Source organism: Atractosteus spatula, chromosome 4 (assembly GCF_055471065.1).
Source record: "Atractosteus spatula isolate fAtrSpa1 chromosome 4, fAtrSpa1.hap1, whole genome shotgun sequence".
NCBI lineage: Eukaryota > Metazoa > Chordata > Actinopteri > Semionotiformes > Lepisosteidae > Atractosteus > Atractosteus spatula.
Genome location: NC_142709.1, coordinates 36,929,589 through 36,950,755, shown reverse-complemented (window position 1 = coordinate 36,950,755; position 21,167 = coordinate 36,929,589).

Genomic DNA, 21,167 nt, shown 5'->3' with positions numbered 1-21,167 from the left:
GGTTTGCTGATTATGCCTGCTGCGGTCCACTCCTACCCTCACACCTAAAGAATACTATTTTAAATTTCTTGGCGCAGTTCATTAACCCTTGTATGTGCTGTCCGCGCCGAAAATGCAATTAAAAAAAAGTCAAAAAACGCGCTCAAAATACAATTTATAGCTTAATAAGATACACTCCACAGGCAAAATTAAAGACAAAATTAAAGACGATTAAAATCTGTAATCTTTCCACTTGTACTGTGAGTCATCGGACAGTTTCTGCTTTGTGTAAGGATGGTGAGAAAGCTGTGCTCAATGTATTTAAGGGACTTAAAAGTTAAAGGAGATGCTTCATATTGCTTGACTAATTTTAAAAACCAAGTTATAAATGCAGACGCTCCCTCGGTGCCGCGCCGGGTGTAAATATCAAAGTATACATTCCCAACAAGAATTGTACCCATCTGTCATGCAAATAAAACACCTTGAATTGAATTGAATTGAGGGGAGAGGGGGGGAATACTAAAGACAATACTGGCCTGGCTCAATACCAATACGGGCTTTGACGTGCTAATGCGTTGGTTTAACAGTCCGGGTGTGGCAGGCTTCCAATGTCAACTCGACTCGATTGGAAGACAATGAACGTATTTTAGCCCTAAATGAATTAATAGCAAACATGGTTTACATAAAATACATTTTTCCAAGAAAGTTTATAATAATACGATCTATAGTTGAAATCTGAGCCTACTTTAAAAATAAAGGAAAAGCATTTTCAGAGAGCAATCACCCTGTGTTTATGTAGAAAAAGCGATTAGGTTTATGAGCAATCTAATTACCTATTCGCTTAAAACGCTATATAAAATAAAGTTTATTTAGAGATGAATGATCAGTGTCGCAGTTTAAATAATGGGAGTCAGGAAACTAACACACAATTAAATTTGCCTGTGGAGTGTATCTTATTAAGCTATAAATTGTATTTTGAGCGCGTTTTTTGACTTTTTGAAAATTGCATTTTCGGCGCGGACAGCACATACAAGGGTTAATGAACTGCGCCAAGAAATTTAAAATAGTATTCTTTAGGTGTGAGGGTAGGAGTGGACCGCAGCAGGCATAATCAGCAAACCAGGAAAACAAAGACCAGGACAGGTGAGATGTGTATCCAGAAAGCGAGTGATCAGAAAAAGGAAATGGAAAACGCAGAAAAAGGAAACGCTTTACAGGATAAAAACAATAACAACAGTAGTGGCTGGGCAAACGATTTTTTTTTATCGAAATACAAATTGAGATACTGTACTGTATAATGATGTGCATGAACAAAGGTATACTGCAATTTTCCTTAGATACGCGATTAATGCTTCGTAGGAGGAGGCGGTCTTTTCCTCTTGTCTAACAGTCTGTCCACAAACAAAACATTCCTGTTAGACAAGAGGAATTGAAAAAAAACAATTTTGTCAATGAAAACCGGTGTGTGTGTCTCTCCCTGCTGGATGTCCCTCTCACAAACTGCTGAATGAATAAAATAATTTTATTGAAAACGCGTTTGCGATTGTCTGGTATTTAATTTGGTCCCTTTTAACTGTTTTTCGATCTACTGTATTGCTTTGAGATGCCACTTTTAAAGGCGATATGTAAAATAAAGTTTTTTATTATTGTTATAGAGAAACATGATCAGATTTTCCCTGGTTCAGAAAAAAGTTCTAAAGTGCTACACATAACTTTCTTAATTCGATGTATTTAAAGCAGTGAACTACTGTAGGTGTCACATAACATTCAGAAATACAATCACGTATTTGACAAATAAAAACGATTATAATCTAATCCTTCCACATTTGATCCCAAAATCCCAAGAAATATAAATCTTGACGGGTAGAAAGCTATGCTGAAAGTTTATTAAGATACTTAGAAGACAAAGATACTGTATCAATTTATGTTGCATTAGCCTGATTATGATTAAAAAACACATATAATTAAACACGCGTTTGCGATTTAAATCAGAACACGATTTAAATCAATATAAATGTTTATATTGTAACGCATACTGTCCAGCCTCCATTTCTCTATAAAAATTTACTCTGTTGCACACACACACACAATAGAAGCAGGAACCACTGTCAGAAGGGAAGATATGTTCAAAATATCGCAAATATCGATCATGTTGCGATATTTTGAAATATAAAAGTCAATTGATTGTCCATAATATCGCTATTCTATTTTTTCGAAGAAATGTTTGTTAAAAGAAAAGTCTAGCACCAGCTGGATTCGAACACACAACCTTCCAGCTGGTAGTCACGCACCTAGACCAGTCGGCTACAAGACATCTCGCATGAATAGGCAGGCGAAACAGCCCTACACGGCCCTGTCGCAGCACACGAATACCGTTATTAAATTCTTTAGATACGCGATTCCATATTATATTAGCAGAAAAGCTTAAAACTACCACTTTTTCACACGCTATTTCACATGCTAGTTAAATACTTCGATGCTTAAAATCGTTAGGGAGAAATGGAATACTGGTGTGTATTTTTCCTTTAAAGTGCCGATTCCTGGAATCTGACTGGCTGACACCCCTCTGAAGTGGTTCCATAAAATCTGGTATACGGAAAAGAAAGCGTTGATAAATACAAGTGTCTTTTAATACACTCTTTGCTGTGCTCTTGAGGATCCTTGTGATATTTTAAGCTCTAGTTGAATGATAGGTGTCGCATTTTAAATCATTTTCGTAGTTAGAAATTATGAAACGCCCTGTTAAAAGCAAGGAAGTTTTTATGCCCGTTGAAGTAAAACAAAATGCCTGACAAAGTATGGCTTGGACAGATTCCAAGTGCTTGTACAAATGTGCTAAAGAAATTATACTTTGAGTATACAGCTTGTCCAAAGTCATTCATTATTAATACTATTAGTAATATCTTCGGTAAAGGCTTTGATGCATAAATATTTCTGATAAAGGTAGGTTGTGTACTTTTGTCCAGCTGAGCAATCTTGCTTTCATAAAATATATACGCGATTCAATATTATATTCCCTTTTAATCAAATTCTAAAAGTATGCCTGTTGACTCCGGTATCTCTTTAGTTAAAGACTTCGATGCTTAAAATGTTTAGGGAGAAATGGAATACTGGTGTGTATTTTTTCTTTAAAGTACCAAGACCAGCCATATACTGTATGTTTATGTTCCAAAATTAATATTGTTTATGGCCTTCACACGCGTTACAGTATGCTCCTATTCTTTTTATGCTCAGCTACTAAGATTTCCTTTCAGTGGTAAAATTCAATATCTACAACGGGCACAGCAAAGACGTTTACTGTAAGTCTTTCTACGACAGACCAACGGACCATGAGTGCCCCTGTCGGTGAACCAATCACGTACTGCGGTGCCTCGTGTCATCTTGCGTCACAATGCGCGACGCCTCCTGCAGTACGTGTCTGTAACGCGCACTTTGAATGGCTGCATCTGTATGTGCATAAAAAGTAAAGGTTATTCTCCTTGGACTCTGGTGGGTAGCAATCAACTTAGGGCAAGGATATACAAAAAATAAATTATTTAAAATTAAATGGAAGGAGGAAGAACCCAATGAAATTCTACAAGTAGAGAAAAAAACCCTAGGGAATAAAACAAATGTTGATTGTCGAGCAAAAAGCAAACAATGTTACTGTTTTAACATTATGATGAATCACAGAATTATGGCTAAAAGAGGGAGAGCAGGCAATAACTTATTTAATTTAAGTGGATGCTCCACATGGGGGCTAGTGGAGAGGAGTCCCCGTTATATAAGTGCAAGGATTTATTCAATTCAAATATGATCCTAAAGTAACACAACAGACTTAGATTCAATAGCTGTGCTTAACTTTTACTGGAACTCAAAGTACATCTAAGCACAGCTAAATCTCATTGCTGTGGCCCTAGGGTGATATCTGCTTGAAGTTTGTATGTTTCCATGTTTGCGTTGCTATACTCTTATAGTTCAAAAGTGTACTGATAAGTTAATTAGCTTCTAAGAAAACTGGTCTTGTGTGAGTGTGTCTGTGTGTATTTTGTGTGTGCCTTGTGATGGACTGGTGTCTTGTCCAGGGTATATCCCACATTGAGCCCGTTGTAGGTTCCAACTCCCCCAGTCCTATATTAGATAAAATGGTTAAAAAATAGATAGGTGGATGGAAGAATTTACAAAAATGCCTTACACTTCAAAAGACCTGAATTGGAAAAAACAGGGCTAGATGTAGAGTGTAACAAATTACTGTTTTGCTGCATAAAGCAAAAGCTGCCAATGTAAAAACATGCATTGTGACCGCCTCTGGTCCAGATGTAGAAAAAGTAAAGGGAACTCATGAAAAATGTTTTGGAACAACATACTAGAACCAAGAGACATTTAGCTGCATCCAATACTTTGGAGAAAGATAAATGGGGCACTTTAGTGCAGACAAGAGTCAGTCATCAATCAGAACAAATATCCACTGTTCTGTTTTTCAGATTCTTATTAATTATATATAGTAAGTTGTTTTCATGCAAGCTGTTATGCATAGATATTGAGGATGTTGACAAAAAGGTCCAACTATATTAATTTCATTACATTCAACCAAAATGTACACTGGGTTTGTGAGAACTCTCTCTCTGCCTAGTGCTTTGAAATAAAGTTGGATTTCCTGACTCAGACAATGGTTGCAGTCACATGGTTTGTGATGTTATTAAATTGCCAAGGCTCAATTGAAAAAGTAAGGGCAAGGAAAGTAAGAAAATTTACTTTTCACAACTAGAAATTACAGTTGGTGGTTGTGGTTCCATCAGGTGTAATGTCTTTCTCCACATTGCAGGTTCCTTATTGATTGGTCATCTTTTGAATGATTGACTGTGACCTCTGACTAGGATCTTTGTAAAGATGGTCTTCTTTAGTGTTTATCAGACTGAGTAGAGCCATGTTGGATAATCATCCTTGTGCTACACACTTGGGATATGCTGCTTTTCAGAGAAGCCTCTTCTATATTCCTCATGCTTTACACAGAGGCTTTGGAACAGGGAACAGAATCAAGCTAGTGTTAATCAAGCAGTCATAAACCTCCACCCTATCTACAGAGCTGAGATATGGGCAACATCGAGGAGATACCTCAAGGTAATGGAAAGTATGAGCAATACTGCCTATAGAGTATATTTGAATACAGGACAGGTAACTAAACATTCACATCAACTCTCAAGTAAACAAGAAAGACGAAATTATCACATCAAAGTGGTGATCGTCCATTTCTAACTTCAGTAGACCAACAATGCCATCTGAATGCTCGAGTCCAGGCATTTAAAAAAAGTATTTTTTTTATAAGCTCAGTTGTGGTACATACCCAAGTTGAGTGCAACTATTCTTAACGCAAACATGAAAAACTGCAACAATGATAGAAGATTCATCAAGATTTCAATTAATGCAAGATTTTATTTCATAGATAACAAAACATGATAAAAACATGAAATGGGAAGTGGGAAAGTGGCAAACAGTGTATACAGTGAGTTGAGGTCTAGATGACCTATACCCATACTGCCACAAAATCATTGGACCATTTTCCACTGATAAAACAGTCCTGGAAGACAGAGCATAAACCAATAGTTATGCCAAAAGAGAAATAGATTTAAATACAACTTGATGATTTACTTAATTCCTCCTCAAATTATGTTGCTGGGCTCTACTATTTGGAAGTTTCTAAAACTTGTAAAGTCAACTGACTCATCCATAGGAATATAAAACCAGAAATAATGGTCTTGTCACCATCAATTTCAATGTAATAGTATAAGGAAATTGCTTTTCACTCTATTGTCCACCTACAGTACCTATCAGGTCATGATAACCTGTCCTCAGAACCTACCAGTACAGAGTGATTCATCATTAGGCTTGGCCAATGTATTCAGAGTGTACACTGCTGTAATTGATTTTGACTGCTCTGTTTCTGCCATGTTCTCTTCCTGGCTGCTTACTCCGTTTTTCTAGCTGTATTTGCAAGCGAAATAATTGGGACTATAGATGTAGTGAAAGTAAGATTTTATCAAAATACCAATATACCTTGCCTTCAGAGCTGCATAGTTTCCTTTTGTCTTAATGAGATTGTTTATGTTGCAGACTCATGTTTTAGTCTGTTTAAAATAGAGACAAATAATCAAATATTTAAAGTTAAAGCATTCGGTACAGGTACATAACCAGAAGTTTTGTGTCAAGTTGCATAGGCAAGAACGTTTCTTCTTAAATCAGAACAATAATGAAAATTGTTTGAAAAGAGGAGCTCAGTTGTACAGAAACGTTGCCATTAGTATTTTATCAAATGTCTTGATCTAGATCATGATCAGGTCACTGTTCCAAAATCACTCAATTCATCCAACAACAACAAAAACAAAACGTTTTTCTGTGGTTAAGTCAGAATTTTAATTCCCTACAGATGCAGCCATTCAAAACAAGCTGGTGATACGCGGTGCACTTGTCGCTGTATAACACGGGTTACCGTATAATACCGCAAGTAAGATAATAGTATCCGGAATTTCCGCTAGGTGGAGCTAATAAACCTAAACCTCTCATGTACAGCGTTTGAGCTGTCGCCATCAAAGTCTTTATCGAAGATATTACTAATAGTATTAATAATGAATTACCTTGGACAAGCTGTAAACTCAAAGTATTACCCTGGTCCACATTCTTCGTAACCGTCTTTGTAAACAAAAAGACTTTATTTTTTCATTGACCGTCTTTGTAAACGAAAATACTTTATTTTTTCATTAACAAAAAGTAACACCACAGCATTTCATTGATCCAATCACGCATTTGTTTCCAATCATGCAAAGTAATTCTTGAGAATCTCTGATTCACCATGTCTTTCACATGCTCAAAAAAGATATTGATTTAGGAACATAAACATATTACTGTATGCAAACTGTACTGTATATGGCTGGTCTTGGTACAATATTTTAAAGAAAAAATACTCCATTTCTCCCTAAACATTTGAAGCATCAAAGTCTTACATGTGGTTATTTCGGAAACGTTTTTACGTGCTCCTTGCTCCCTCTGACCATGTTACTGTACTGGACGTTTATACAGTATACAGTATTCTGTAAGAAAAGTGGTATTTTTAAGCTTTTCTGCGAGTACGCTTGATACCGGAGTAAACAAGCATACTTTTAGAATTTGATTAATAGGGAATATAATATGGAATCATGTATCTAAAGAAATTAATAACGATATAATTATATTCATGTACTGCAACACAAACAGTAGTATATACTGTACACATACAGTATCTATTGATATGTGTACGGCTGTTTCACCACTTGTCATGTGACTGTGCTAGTGGCGTGATGGTTTGAGTGCCTGACTTATAAGTGAGCGGTTGACTGTTTTATTCTGTAAAGCGCTTTGAGAAGCCACCTTTAAAGGCGCTATATACAATAAAGTTCATTATTATTACTACTAATAATTTGATGGACAGAGAGGTGAACATTATTATACAGAAGACAAAGGTAGCGATTTACGTTGCATTTTCATATTGTGAATCTATAAAGACATTTAATTATACACACGTTGCGATTTAAATGGAAATCTCTCTCTCTCTGTCGATGCTGTAATTGCTTTTCACTCTACTGTGTATATAACTTTATTGTATATAGAGCCTTTAAAGGTGGCTTCTCAAAGTGCTTTACAGGATAAAAACAACAATAACAACAACAATATTGTATTTCATTGCACTTTGACAGATCGTCTTTAAATCAATTGTTGATTTAAAGTTTGACAGTAAATGTTTATATTGTAATGCATACAGCCTCCATTGCTCTTGAGAGCCGGCTTACCAGAGCGGGGACATCACTGCCCTTTCCTGGTTCTAGCAGGGACTGCAGGCAGCGGGCTGAGTGGAGATTCCCCTTTGGTTCAAGAGGCTGGGTCCCTGTTGAGTGATGCTGGAAGCCTGTGTTTGAGTCCCCAATGGTGGGGGGCTAACCTGAAATGGCAGTGGTGAGGGTGCCCATGTGAACCCTGTAGTGTTACAATATCATTATACAGATGCAGCCATTCAAAACAAGCGGGCGATACCCCATTATTTTGCGGTGCGCTTTACGCAGTCTACCACGAGTTACCGTAAATTCTCCTATAGCACCGCAAGTAAAATAATAGTATCTGGAATTTCCGCAAGGTGGAGCTAATAAAGCTCAACCTCTCATGTTTGAGCTGTCGCCATCAAAGTCTTTAACGAAGATATTACTAATAGTATTAATAATGAATGACCTTGGACAAGCTGTAAACTCAAAGTATTGCCCTGGTCCACATTCTTTTTTTCATTGACCGTCTTTGTAAAAGTAACACCACAGCATTTCGCAATCACGCATTTGTTTCCAATCATGCAAAGTACAGTAATTTTTGAGAATCGATTCACCATGCCTTTCACATGCTCATAAAAGAGATTGATTTAGGAACATAAACATATTACTGTATGTAAAGTGTACTGTGTACAGTATGTATATGTATATTTAATGTCCAGTACAGGTACTTTACTGTGCCTGTTTTAGTATTGAATATTTATATGGAATTACCACTGAAGGGAAATCTTAGTAGCTGAGCATAAAAAGAATAGGAGCATAACGCGTGTGAAGGCCATAAACGATATTAATTTTGGAACATAAACATACAGTATTACAGTATGTAAACTGTATATGGCTGGTCTCGGTACTTTAAAGAAAAAATACACACCAGTATTCCATTTCTCCCTAAACATTTTAAACATCAAAGTCTTTAACTAACGTGAAATAACATGTATATAAAAAGTGGTAGTTTTAAGCTTTTCTGCAAATACGCTCGATACCGGAGTCAACAAGCATACTTTTAGAATTAATAGGAAATATAATGTGGAATCGTGTATCTAAAGAAATTAATAACGATATAATTATATTCATGTACTACAACACAAGAATAGTATATGCTGTTTCACCACTCCTTATCTGACTGTGGTGTCCTAGTGGTCTAGATGCCAGATTAGTAACCCACAGGTTGACTGTTCAAATCCAGCCAACACCACGACTTTTCTTTTAACAAACATTTCTTTGAAAAAATAGAATAGTAATATTATGGACAATTAATTGACAATAAATATAGAAAAGCACATATTAAAATTGGGAAATTTGGTTTCAAAAGTCCTCATATCAACGATGCCTATACTGTTTTCCTCTACAGTATGCTAATCTATTGTAGTGCATTCACCCCCCTCTTAGGCTGCGCAAATGATCTTTTAGATTTTTATAGAGAAATTGAGGCTGTACAGTATGCATTACAATATAAACATTTTCTGTCAAACTTTAAATCAACAATTGATTTAAAGACGATCTGTCAAAGCGCAATGAAACCTATTACTTGATTCTTATGGACGCTCGGTCCCGCCAGGGATTTTAAAAAAACAATAAATCGCGTATCTAAAGAAATAACAGTATACTGTAACTATGTTCATGCACAAACAGTAGCATGTTACGTTATTAATTTGGGTGTCTCCTCTTGCCAGGAAGCGCTAAATTGCATTTTGAGTGCGGCTTTTGACTTTTTTTAAATTACAACCCATAAATAAGCTGATACTGTTTAGACTTTTATTTTAAACCGTATTACAGCAGCACAATGTGCTTTTTCATGAAACCCCCTAGAGTAATGAAATGTCTTGCGTTGTACAGCTTTTCAGCTAAATACTGTATATTTATCGTTTACGCCTGACATAAGAGGTGCCTGATAAAAACCGGTTGAACAGCTCTGTTGGAGGTTTCGTGAAAAGGGAGGTTTCTCTCTAGGAGGTTTTGTGAAAAAGCTACAGGCGTGCCAATTGTAATCGTTTTTATTTTTAAATACATTTTAGCAAAGTCATGTTCCATAAGAGTACGGTAATTAAAAACCATTAATACTTTCGTTAGAGTTTAAATAAAGTTGATGTTTTCTCTAGGAGCTGCTCGCTTGCGTATGAATAGCGACTACTAAACTGTGAAAACATGTGTCTGTCTTTCCGTGGGGGGAAGGGAATCTGATCTGATCTGCAAGGCCCTTTGGCTACAAAACTAAAAAGAAGATACACTCTCACCCTCTCTCTCTCTCTCTCTCTCTCTCTCTCTCGGGGGGCTGGTCGTGTGTCTCTGTCTGGTCGGGGCGCAGGAGAGCCGGCTGGCAGGTGGTGACGGAGAAGAAAATAAAGGCAGCTTTTAACTCTGCAAGTCTGAGTTTTTGTGTCCGTCATCGTTACACTATCATTCTGTCCATCGAAAACCTGTTTATATGTGACCTTTCAGAACACCTATCTATTTTCTTCCTAGCACAATTTATGAGCACTCTGTGATTAAATTAATTCTCATTACATTATCATTCTCACTGTGCATAACAAGGAAGATTAATAAACATAAGGTTGTTTAATGACAAACTATTGTTTATCTCATGGCTGAATAGTCAAGTCTAGCCAAAAAAAGAAAACATCAACTTTATTTAAACTCCAGCTAAAGTATTAATGGTTTTTAATTACCATACTTTTATGGTACATGACTTTGCTAAAATGTCTTTAAAAATAAAAACGATTACAAACGCCAGCAGAGAGAGAGAGAGACACACAGTTTTTCATGAGAGACATAGTCAGTTCTTCCTCCCAAAATTTGTAGATCACATCGATCAGTTCTTGCTTTGTGCTGGGTTTAGCTCAGTGACTTTGGAACACAGCGATTCAGACACCCGTTGAATGGAAAGGGACACTTTAATGTTCTATACGGCTGGCACAGCACCCCACCGCGCCCGCGTGCCAGCAGAGAGGGAGAGACACACACACCGGTTTTCATTGTCAAAAAGTAATTGTTTTTTACTTTGTAAGCACTCAGACAAACGCAAACACGTTTTTAATAAAATGCTTTTATTCATTCTTAATCTGACTCACATTTCCGAATGTCCCCTGCCCCGGTCAACAATCCTAGGAAGAACACGAAACAGCCTGTTAATAAAATTGTTGCAATTTTGTTCGGTCAGTTCTTCCTCCCAGAATTTGTAGATCGCATCGATCAGTTCTTGCTTTGTGCTGGGTTTAGCAGTTTTCCGAACATAGTCTTTCAGCGAATGCCAAACCATCTCTATCGGATTTAAATCTGGGGATTCGGCTGGAGTTTTCACCCAGTTCACTCCTTCTGCTATAATCCTCGCCCTTGCTGCTGTGTGTTTCGGATCGTTGTCTTGAAAGAGATGGTGCCTTGATCCAAAGTGCTCCCTGATATATGGGGCGGCATGCTGTGTGACCACGACTTCCTCGAAGAATTCACGATCCATAATTCCTTCGAAAATAAGAAGTGGTCCCGGGCCTCTTCTAGATATACCCCCCCCCAGACGTGAACCTTCAGTGGATGTTTGGGCTTTGGCTTGTCCACATATCTCCCCTTTTTACAAAATGACATTGTTGAAAACAAGTGTTCCAGAGCCACTGTTGTTTCGTCGGTGAAAAGTACATCATGAAATGCCTCCCCCTGTTCAATCCATTGGAGCACTTGTTTGAGTCTTTCCTCTTTGTTTTTTACCCTTATCATGGGGCATGTGTTGGTTTTTCTGTATCTCCATCCAAGCCTTCTGTGCACTCTTCTTATTGATGTCGGACTAACGCTCGCACCGAGGTCAGCCCATAGCCGTCTTTGAACTTGCATCGCCGGTAGCTCATCATTATCATCCATCAGTCTGTCGATGGCTCGCACAATAGGACTTGAAAAAAAAAGAGATCAACAGTTAGTTATAAAAATAATGTGCGTAGTTGTATTTACATGCAAGAAAAGTATTTTTAGAAAGTTATTTACCTTTGAATCGTCCTCGGTTTAGATTCTCTTTGCCTCCTCTCCCCTTTATAATGTCGTCTCACTGTGCTTTCACAAACGAAGATGTCCATCGAAGCCAAATGCTGTACAATGTCTCGTGTTGGCTTCCCGTTTCTTTTCATCTTCATTATTTGGTGTGAGAGAGTCTTTGTGATTTTGGCCATAGTCTGTCTCCTTACCAAAGTGATACAGTGGTGCAGCTTGAAGTCTGTACCTGTATACAGTATGGTACAGATAAAACTTACACCATACCGATGAGCTTATACCAGAGAAAGACACTCCTATTTTATTTAAAACACAATACGCCAGGAAATGTGTCTGATGCATTAGCAAGTTAAAAAAAAGTTGCGGCGGAAAGCCGGGCGTAACAATTGTTTCCTTTTTCTGATCACTCACTGTCTGGATAATCATCTCACCTGCCCTGTTCTTTGTTTTCTTATTATTTGCTGAGTATGCCTGCTGTGATACACTCCTGCCTTCACCTTAAAGAAGACTATTTTACAGTTCTTTGTGCGGTCCATAGTGCAATTAACCCTTGCTAAAACATTTGCGGCCTTTTCAAAGTCTGTTCTGTCCTTTGAAAGAGAGATGATCTCTGGTTCTTTGACAAAACAAGGCTCGCCAGATAATGTGGAAAAAAAAGGAATCGAAACTTGTTTTTATAGCTTTTAAAGTCGTGCAATGTGTAAGCAGGAACATATCATTATATCTCATATATGAAAAATACATAATATAGCTCCCAAACAAACGCAAACGTGTTTTTAATAAAATGTTTTTATTCATTCATAATCTAACTCGCATACTGTAACTCACATTCCAGAGTGCCCCCCGCCCCGTCTGACAATTTCAGGAAGACTAAAGAAGGACTAAGGAAGTTGTCATCTGTTGATGAAGCTCTGTGAGCTCGGTGACTTTGAGACCACTTGTTATCCCAAGTTGTTTGAATCGCCACAATTCAAATAGAGAAAAAAGAGCTGACTGACAAGATTTAAGATGTGGCTGTCAATGTTAGATTTAAAAAAAACCACATTGCCCTACGTTAGTTACATTGCTTGAAAAATAATTTTATTTTGAGAGACTGGATAAGTAATTCAAGTGTTTTTTTAACTTCCTGAAAAACAAGTAATAATTTAACAATATGTGCAAATGTTTTATGATATGTCGCTGTTGTGAATGTCTGTGGAGTGTAACTTATTTGCCTGTCCTGGCTGGTGGAGCTCATCCAGCTGTGTCTGGATATCTTGGTCAAATATTCTGCTAGTGTGTATTGTCTGTTTAGGGTTCTGTAGCATTTCAGATGGCTGGACAGCTTGTTCCCCCCTCCCGCCCCTCTGAGTACAGTAGAGCCTCCTGTCCAGCTTGATGAGCTCCACCAGCCAGGACAGGAGGCTCCACTGTACACAGAGAGGGGCAGGAGGGGGGGACAAGCCAATACACACTCTTAGAGTTTGATTAATACGGAATTTAATATAAAAATATAGTACTAAAAATAAGATACACTCTACAGACATTCACAACAGTGACACAGATAGGACACAGCGACTCAGACACCCGTTGAATGGAAAGAGGCACTTTAATGTTCTGTATGGCTAATATTAAAGCCAATACTTTAATATTCTTTTCTGTATGTTTATCAGTAGTGGGTACTGGCCTAATTCGGACCTGCACCTGTTGTTAGGTGTTTTTCTCTGCACACTGAGGATGTTTCGACAGATCTCTATGTGCAGAGTTTCTGTGGGGTGTTTGTCCCATTGAGTGTACTCCTGGTTTGTGAGGGGACCCCACACTTCACTGCCATATAGGGCAATGGGTTGGACTACACTTTCAAATATTTGGAGCCAGATTCTTGTTGGTGGATTGATGTTGAAGAGCCTCCTTCTTATTGCGTAGAAAGCCCTGAGTGTCTTCTCCCTCAGTGCCTTCACTGCCAGGTCAAAACTTCCAAATGAGCTGATGGTACGGTATATGTGATACAGTCTGTGATATGCCGAGATATGTGTAGCTGGATGAGTGCTCCAATGTGTTGTTGTTAAGTTTGAATTTGTACCTGTTTCCCTGAGGTCTGGCTTTTTTCTGGAAAACCATAACTCTGGTCTTGTCCAGATTGACCGGTGCTGCTCCAGCAATGCCAGGTTCTGCCGCAGCCCCTGTTCTGTGGGCAACAGCAGGACCAGGTCATCTGCATAGAGCAGGAACTTGATTTTTGTGTCATGTAGTGTGAGACCAGGAGCCGCAGACTGTTCCAACACTCCTGCTAATTAGTTGATATAGATATTAAACTGTGTTGGTCTCAGGCTGCAGACCTGCAGGCCTGGGCTCAGGCTGCAGCCCTGTCTCACCCCACGGCCCCACGGCCAGTGGTGATGATGTAATTAATAAATCTTAAATAACCAGCGGAATCCAGGAAACACTCAATGTCCTCTTTGAACTTTGGAAGGGAAACACAGAAAGCCTTAAAACCTGTTAAGTCCCCTAAAGCTTTCTCAGTCAGGTATGTTGTGAATGTCTGTAGATTGTATCTTATTTTTAGTTTTTGTTTTGTTTCACTTAATTTTATAAGGGAGAGGTCATGAAGACCAGCTAGTTAGTTTTGGCTGAAACTAGCAAGAGTTTGTGCACAGGAGAAAAATGACTGTGGGTCCCAGCAGGTCAGGAAGAAGACCGGTTCGTACCTGATGATGCGCTAGTTCTGAATACTGATTCAGCTGTCCACAGTTCCGACCTCTTCACGAGGCTTGCTGCTGGTGCTAACCTCGGGTGGATCCTCTGGTTACTCGTCACAACCTCCGCTCTCGACTCTTAGAACAAAGGAAAGTTCTGGCACTTGGACACACTGGCTGTTACGTGGTGGTCCGGGCTGAGTCTCAGGATGGTCAGGAGGCACACTGCAAGAATGTCCTGCCCTTAGGAACTGTTCAGCTCCTGGGCCGTCCTGCCCTGGAATTGTTCTTTTTGGAATTGTTCTTCAGGCTCTCTGTGTTGCCTGTTTTTACCTGGAGGAACTTCAGGTCGTTCATTGGCTGAAAGTTTCATGGGCATCAGAGACCCACGTGGGTTACTCGGCCCTACCAGTTCCTGATTGGTTGATCAAGGTGAGATATGAGTCACTTACTCCTGACACTTAGGAATGCAGTCCAGATGTCCATCTGCCACTCCCTAGACAGATAGGCGCCAATGGATGACCGTTGATCATGATAGCCAGGCTTAGCTAAGTGCTACCCATTTGGGAGTTGTCCCTTATCAAAAGAAAACCTTAAATCAGCCTGCATGAATAACTTCTTTGTGGCTGCACCACAGAGATGAAGAGAGAGATGGGGCCTCATTTGGGAAAGCACAGCAACACTTAATTCTGTCTTATTAACAAGCATTGCCACTACAAAGGGATAGTGTCATAGAAACGACTCCCTTAACCTCCATCTTGATTTAAATACTTTTATTTTGTCACAATCTGGCAATGCCAGACAGAATTCACATTTGCTGCAGCCAAATGGCCTTGCAGATCAGAAAATCAAGGAACAAAACAATTATTGCGCCCGGCTCCTCAATGAGATAGCTTTAACGTGCTAATACGTTGGTTTAACAGTCTGGGTGTGGCAAGCTTCTAATGTCTCCTGACTTCGGCGAAAGGAACCCGTCTTTCATTGGAAGACAATGAACACATTCTAACTGTACATGGGAATATAGCTTAAATACACCAAGGGATTGGGTGAGTTCCCATCACAAAAAAAAACTGCGAGCCTGCACTACAGCGACCATAGTACAGTATGGAGACCAAGACCTTTTACGGGAAGAGACGAGGTGCTTCTGCCGCCCCAGCTTGCAAAGAGCGAAGGGTAAGCAAATACAGCAGGCTTAATCTGAAATATGCGATTATAGCGCATATTACAAGGTATTATTGCCGTTTTGAATTATACATTCAATTATAAATATTTATTCGCACTCTGATCTTCAGGAAAACACCGCACGGGTGAAACGATCTTCGAAATCTACCAGGACAGTAAAAAAGAAAGCGGTAAGATGGATGAAAAGAAAAGTTTATTTTCATTTATTTTGATTTTTATTTCTGTTCCGCAACTGATGAATACTACTGTGTGACTTTATTTCTTACATGAATTATGTTATTTTGCCACAGGCTGTGAATCTCTTCTCTCGGCCACTGGCCAGGGTGCCAACCTGTACTTAAGTACTACTGTAAGCAAAAAAAAGGGGTTTTGGAGGGGGGGGAGGTGTCTTTCGCTGAAAGACTCACCCCCTTTTACTTTGAAAATACCTCTGAAACCGATTTAATTCGTCACAGCCAGCACTCCCACAGAGAGTGATGAAAACCGCGCTGCGCCACTCCTGTTTGGCATTTTAGTTATGGAGGCGGAAAGACGCACCCCCACCTCTGGGTGCCTGTTCAAGTTGCAGTAGGTAGAGACATGTACGAAAAAAAGTTCATTCCAGCTACAATACATATATATATATATATTTCGGTAAGAGGGAGCAAAACATCAGTATTTACTGCTAGTAATTAGTGTACGATTTATAGTTGAAATCCTGAGCCTAAATATAAAGTAAAAATCTCGACAAACGAAGCAATGTAGGAAATGCGCACACAGAAATACACAGATAATAAATCTGTTCTGACATCTCAAATCAGTTTCGATCAAGGTCTCCAAAACGAACAAGAAAAGGAACATTTTCAGAGAGCAATTACGCTGTGTTTATGTAGAATAAGTGATTAGATTTATGAGCAATCTAATTTCTTATTTCTGAACATTATTACGCAGAAGACAAAGGTAGGGATTTATGTTGCATTGTGCATTGTGCTGCTGTAAAACAGTTTAAAATAATTAAAAGTCTAAACAGTCTTAGCTTTATTTATGGGTTGTAATTAAAAAAAATTCAAAAACCGCACTCAAAATTCAATTTAGAGCTTTCTAGCAAGAGGAGACACCCAAACTAATAATGTAAAGTGCTACTGTTTGTGCATTAACATAGTTACAGTATACTGTTATTTCTTTAGATATGCGATTGCATGTTTGTTTTTTTAATCCCTGGTTGGACCGGGTGTCCATAAGAATCAAGTTATAGGTTTCATTGCGCTTTGACAGAAACCAAACTTCCCAAATTTAATATGTGCTTTTCTATATTTATTGTCAATTAATTGTCCATAATATTACTATTCTATTTTTTCAAAGAAATGTTTGTTAAAAGAAAAGTCATGGCACTGGCTGGATTTGAACAGCCAACCTGTGGGTTATTAATCTGGCACCTAAACCGCGATTCCATAGTATATTCCCTATTAATCAAATTCTAAAAGTATGCTTGTTGACTCCGGTATCGAGCGTATTCGCAGAAAAGCTTAAAACTACCACTTTTTATACACGTTATTTCATGTGTTAGTTACTGTAATACTGTATATTTATGTAACAAAATCAATATCGTTTATGGCCTTCACACGCGTTATGCTCCTATTCTTTTTATGCTCAGCTACTAAGATTTTCCTTCAGTGGTAAAATTCCATATAAATATTCAATACTAAAACAGGCACAGTAAAGACATTTAAATCTTTCTACGACCGACCAACGCACCACGAGTGCCCCTGTCGGTCAACCAATCACGTACCGTGGTATGACGCAGCCAATTACCCACGGTACGTGTCTGTGCCGCGCACTTTGAATGGCTGCATCTGTATAATTATATCGTTATTAATTTCTTTAGATACGCGATTCCATATTATATTCCCTATTAATCAAATTCTAAAAGTATGCTTGTTTACTCCGGTATCGAGCGTATTCGCAGAACAGCCTAAAACTACCACTTTTCTCACAGAGTACTGTATACTGTATAAACGTCCAGTACAGTAACATGGTCAGAGGGAGCAAGGAGCACGTAAAAACGTTTCCAAAATAACCACATGTAAGACTTTGATGCTTCAAATGTTTGGGGAGAAATGGAATACTGGTGTGTATTTTTTCTTTAAAGTACCGATACCAGCCATATACAGTTTACATAATATATTTATGTTCCAAAATTAATATAGTTTATGACCTTCACTCCTACTCTTTTTATGCTCAGCTACTAAAATTTCCCTTCAGTTGTAAAATTCCATATAAATATTCAATACTAAAACGTGCACAAATAAAGACATTAAATGATTAAATCTTTCCACGACCAACCAACACACCACGAGTGCCCCTGTCGGTCATTTTGGCTAGCCAATCACGTAATGCGGTATACCGTGGTATGACGCGTTTGACGCGTAATGACGTAGGGAAATGCCTGCGGTACGTGATTGTACCTCGCACTTCGAATGGCTGCATCTGTATATCCTAAAGCAGAAGGGGAGTGATGGGTTTTTCCTTTAATTAAATATTTTGCAGCAAAATAGATACTTATTGGAAGTAGTGCTGCCTATTTAAATGCATTTGACAAGACTAGGCAGTGAGATTATATAGTGATTCAAGTGGGTAGCTGCTTCAGTCATCGACTAAAATTTTAACAAGTAAAAGCAAATACAGAATTTATATATATATATGTGCCTGTTAACCTAATAAACTGGTTAATATGTTCTATGAAAAAAATAGATAATAAGAAATAAGTAAATAAGAAATTAGATGTAAATATGATGTAGCCAAACAATTGTTCATATTAATATGGTTAAAACATTATACATTATTTTTTCCATAAACTTTTATTGAACTACACATTACATTTGTAACAGTATTTTAAAAACCATTTAAAATAAGCACATTGGCTTCCATAACACTGTTATTAAAATTTAAAAATATTGTGTGTAGTGTAGTTGGTGTCCTTACAGAACACTTCTTTGATCCAGCTTAATTATTAGCTGGTCAGCAGTGAAATTAGGTTTGGGTAGTTTTAATCAAGTAAGAAATTATTAAAAATCCAATTATAAATGGATTTACTCCACAAAACATTTTCAAACAGAAAAATACTCAAACTCATTTTAATAGGACCCATTAAGTCCAATACCCCTTAATATGTATTTACAGTTTAAATGTCAAAACAGTTCTATTGTCATTCTCTTATTTCAGAATTCCCTGAACCAGTATCTCAATGCACTGGAGTTGATTAGCCCTGATGTCATAGTGTTCTATAGACATGAATCACTTGTACTCAGATGTTTCTTTTCACTTGGACCTTGAGGTAAAAAATAATTTTCATTTTCATCAAGAACTTAAACTTCTATCTATTTATCAGTGCATTGCATTAAATTGATTTATTTCTGAGCCTTTGCACATATAGTAGTAATTAAATGCTACCCCACTAAAATGGAAAAAAAGGAAAGACACAGTAGATCATAAATTAGAGGTTTTCAATACTGATATTCAGTTATTTAAGGGACTCTCGGGAAACCAGAGAAACCATGTTCAGTTTTGTTTATCGCAGATGTTTCAGAGACCACTCAACTTGCTGTCATTCTTCAGGCTACAAATGGAGATATTACTACCCAGTAGAACTGTCTTCAAACCTAAAACTTTTACAATGTGTTGGAGACACCGAAGAAGATAGCTACAGAATGCAATTTTTCAGCAGCTGATAGAAAAATAAAGTTACATTTACCAGGAAAGATCAGGTGATGATATTTGGCAATATTTAGTACTTTTCCATCTTCTCTGACCTTGGTTGACTGCCTAGTTTTGATACCCAAGGAAATGTATTCCTGCTGTCTGGCTTCTTACAGCACTCCTTTTTATTCTTTCTCATGTAAGTCATTTATTTGTACTGTATAGTCTAACTTTTAAGCCTCTGATTGCCCTACCTTCCTGAAACAAGCCCATTCAGAATGCACATTCAGCCATTCTGAATACATGACAAATAATGCACAATAGTGCACCATACATACTGCATTACAACCTTTTTTTTAATAATCTGATGTAGGAATGCACTACTTTGTAAAACAACCAGGTGGCCCAGTAAATCCTTAACATGGCGTGTGGAGGTATTCTGGGCTATCACCATAAATGCCTGTTTTCAAATTCCACTCAATTCTCAGCCCCATAAGGATTTTTATTAATTTTATACTGCATATTACAGCATGTTAAATATTAAATTCATATTAAAAATGAAATGACAGCAGAGCTGTTTTATAAAGCAGAATTACTAAGCCGGATATATACAAAAATAGTTTATTGGACGTTTATTCCAATTTGGAATAAACATTGTCTATTCCGTTTATTCCAAATTAGGCATTTATTCCAGTTAGGACATCAACTACTGTAGAATGGCAATGTGATAAAGATTGTAATACAGAATGGCAATGTAATACAGACAATTTTGTAATACAGCCCTGAAAATACAGTTTTTTCTTTATATTAAGTTTGTTGAATAATAATTATGGCTGAAGAAAATGTGAGTAGAAGTGTGAGAAAGCTACCAACTTCTGAACACAATAGAAGTGGCTCAGTGAGCTCCAAACAAGATGGTGTAGACTCTAGTCTCCAGTTCTAGTGGAGTTTAGAGACATCAGATGGGATAAACAACAACTCTCTTATATCATCTTATCCCTCTTATATATCTCTATATCTTATATCTTTATCCAGTCCTTGAGATGAGACGTAAAACCGAGGTCCTGACTCTCTGTGGTCATTAAAAATCTCAGGGCATTTCTCAAAAAGAGTAGGGGTGTAACCCCGGCGTCCTGACCAAAATTCCCATTGGTCTTCACCAATCATGGCCTCCCAGTAATCCCCATCTATGAATTGGCTTCATTACTCTGCTCTCCTCCCCACTGATAGCCGATGTGTGGTGAGCATTCTGGCACACTATGGCTGCCGTTGCATCATCCAGGTGGATACTGCACATTGGTGGTGGTGGAGGGGAGTCCCCATTACCTGTAAAGTGCTTTGAGAGGAGTGTCCAGAAAAGTGCTATATAAGTATTAAGAATTATGAATTATTATATCACATACAGAGGTTTAATTTAATAAATATTGCAATGTTCTTTTCAGTTTGACGGGTTTAAATTATCATTTATAATTAAAATCTTTAAATACACTTGTTCTCTAATGACATTTCCATTGACATATCAGATATCAGAACGACGGCCCCATCATACTGACAAACTGCCCCCGGACATACTGACAAAGCTATGTGGAAGTATTAATTATCCAGTCATTGCAAAGGGTGCTATGACCTGCAGCAGACACAAATTAAAAATTAAAATAAACTTTTTTTTTCTTGATTAGGACACTGGAGAACTTGATTGAGAGAAGATTGATTATGAATATGTAAAGTTTCACTCTCTTGTGTAACAATCATGACGTTTCTGAAATATGAAGTGTCTTAATTTTTTAAGTATTTGCTGCCGATTAGTTTCTGAGCGTCATTAACAATATTGATATGGATATATGATATGTTGATTTATCTAGTT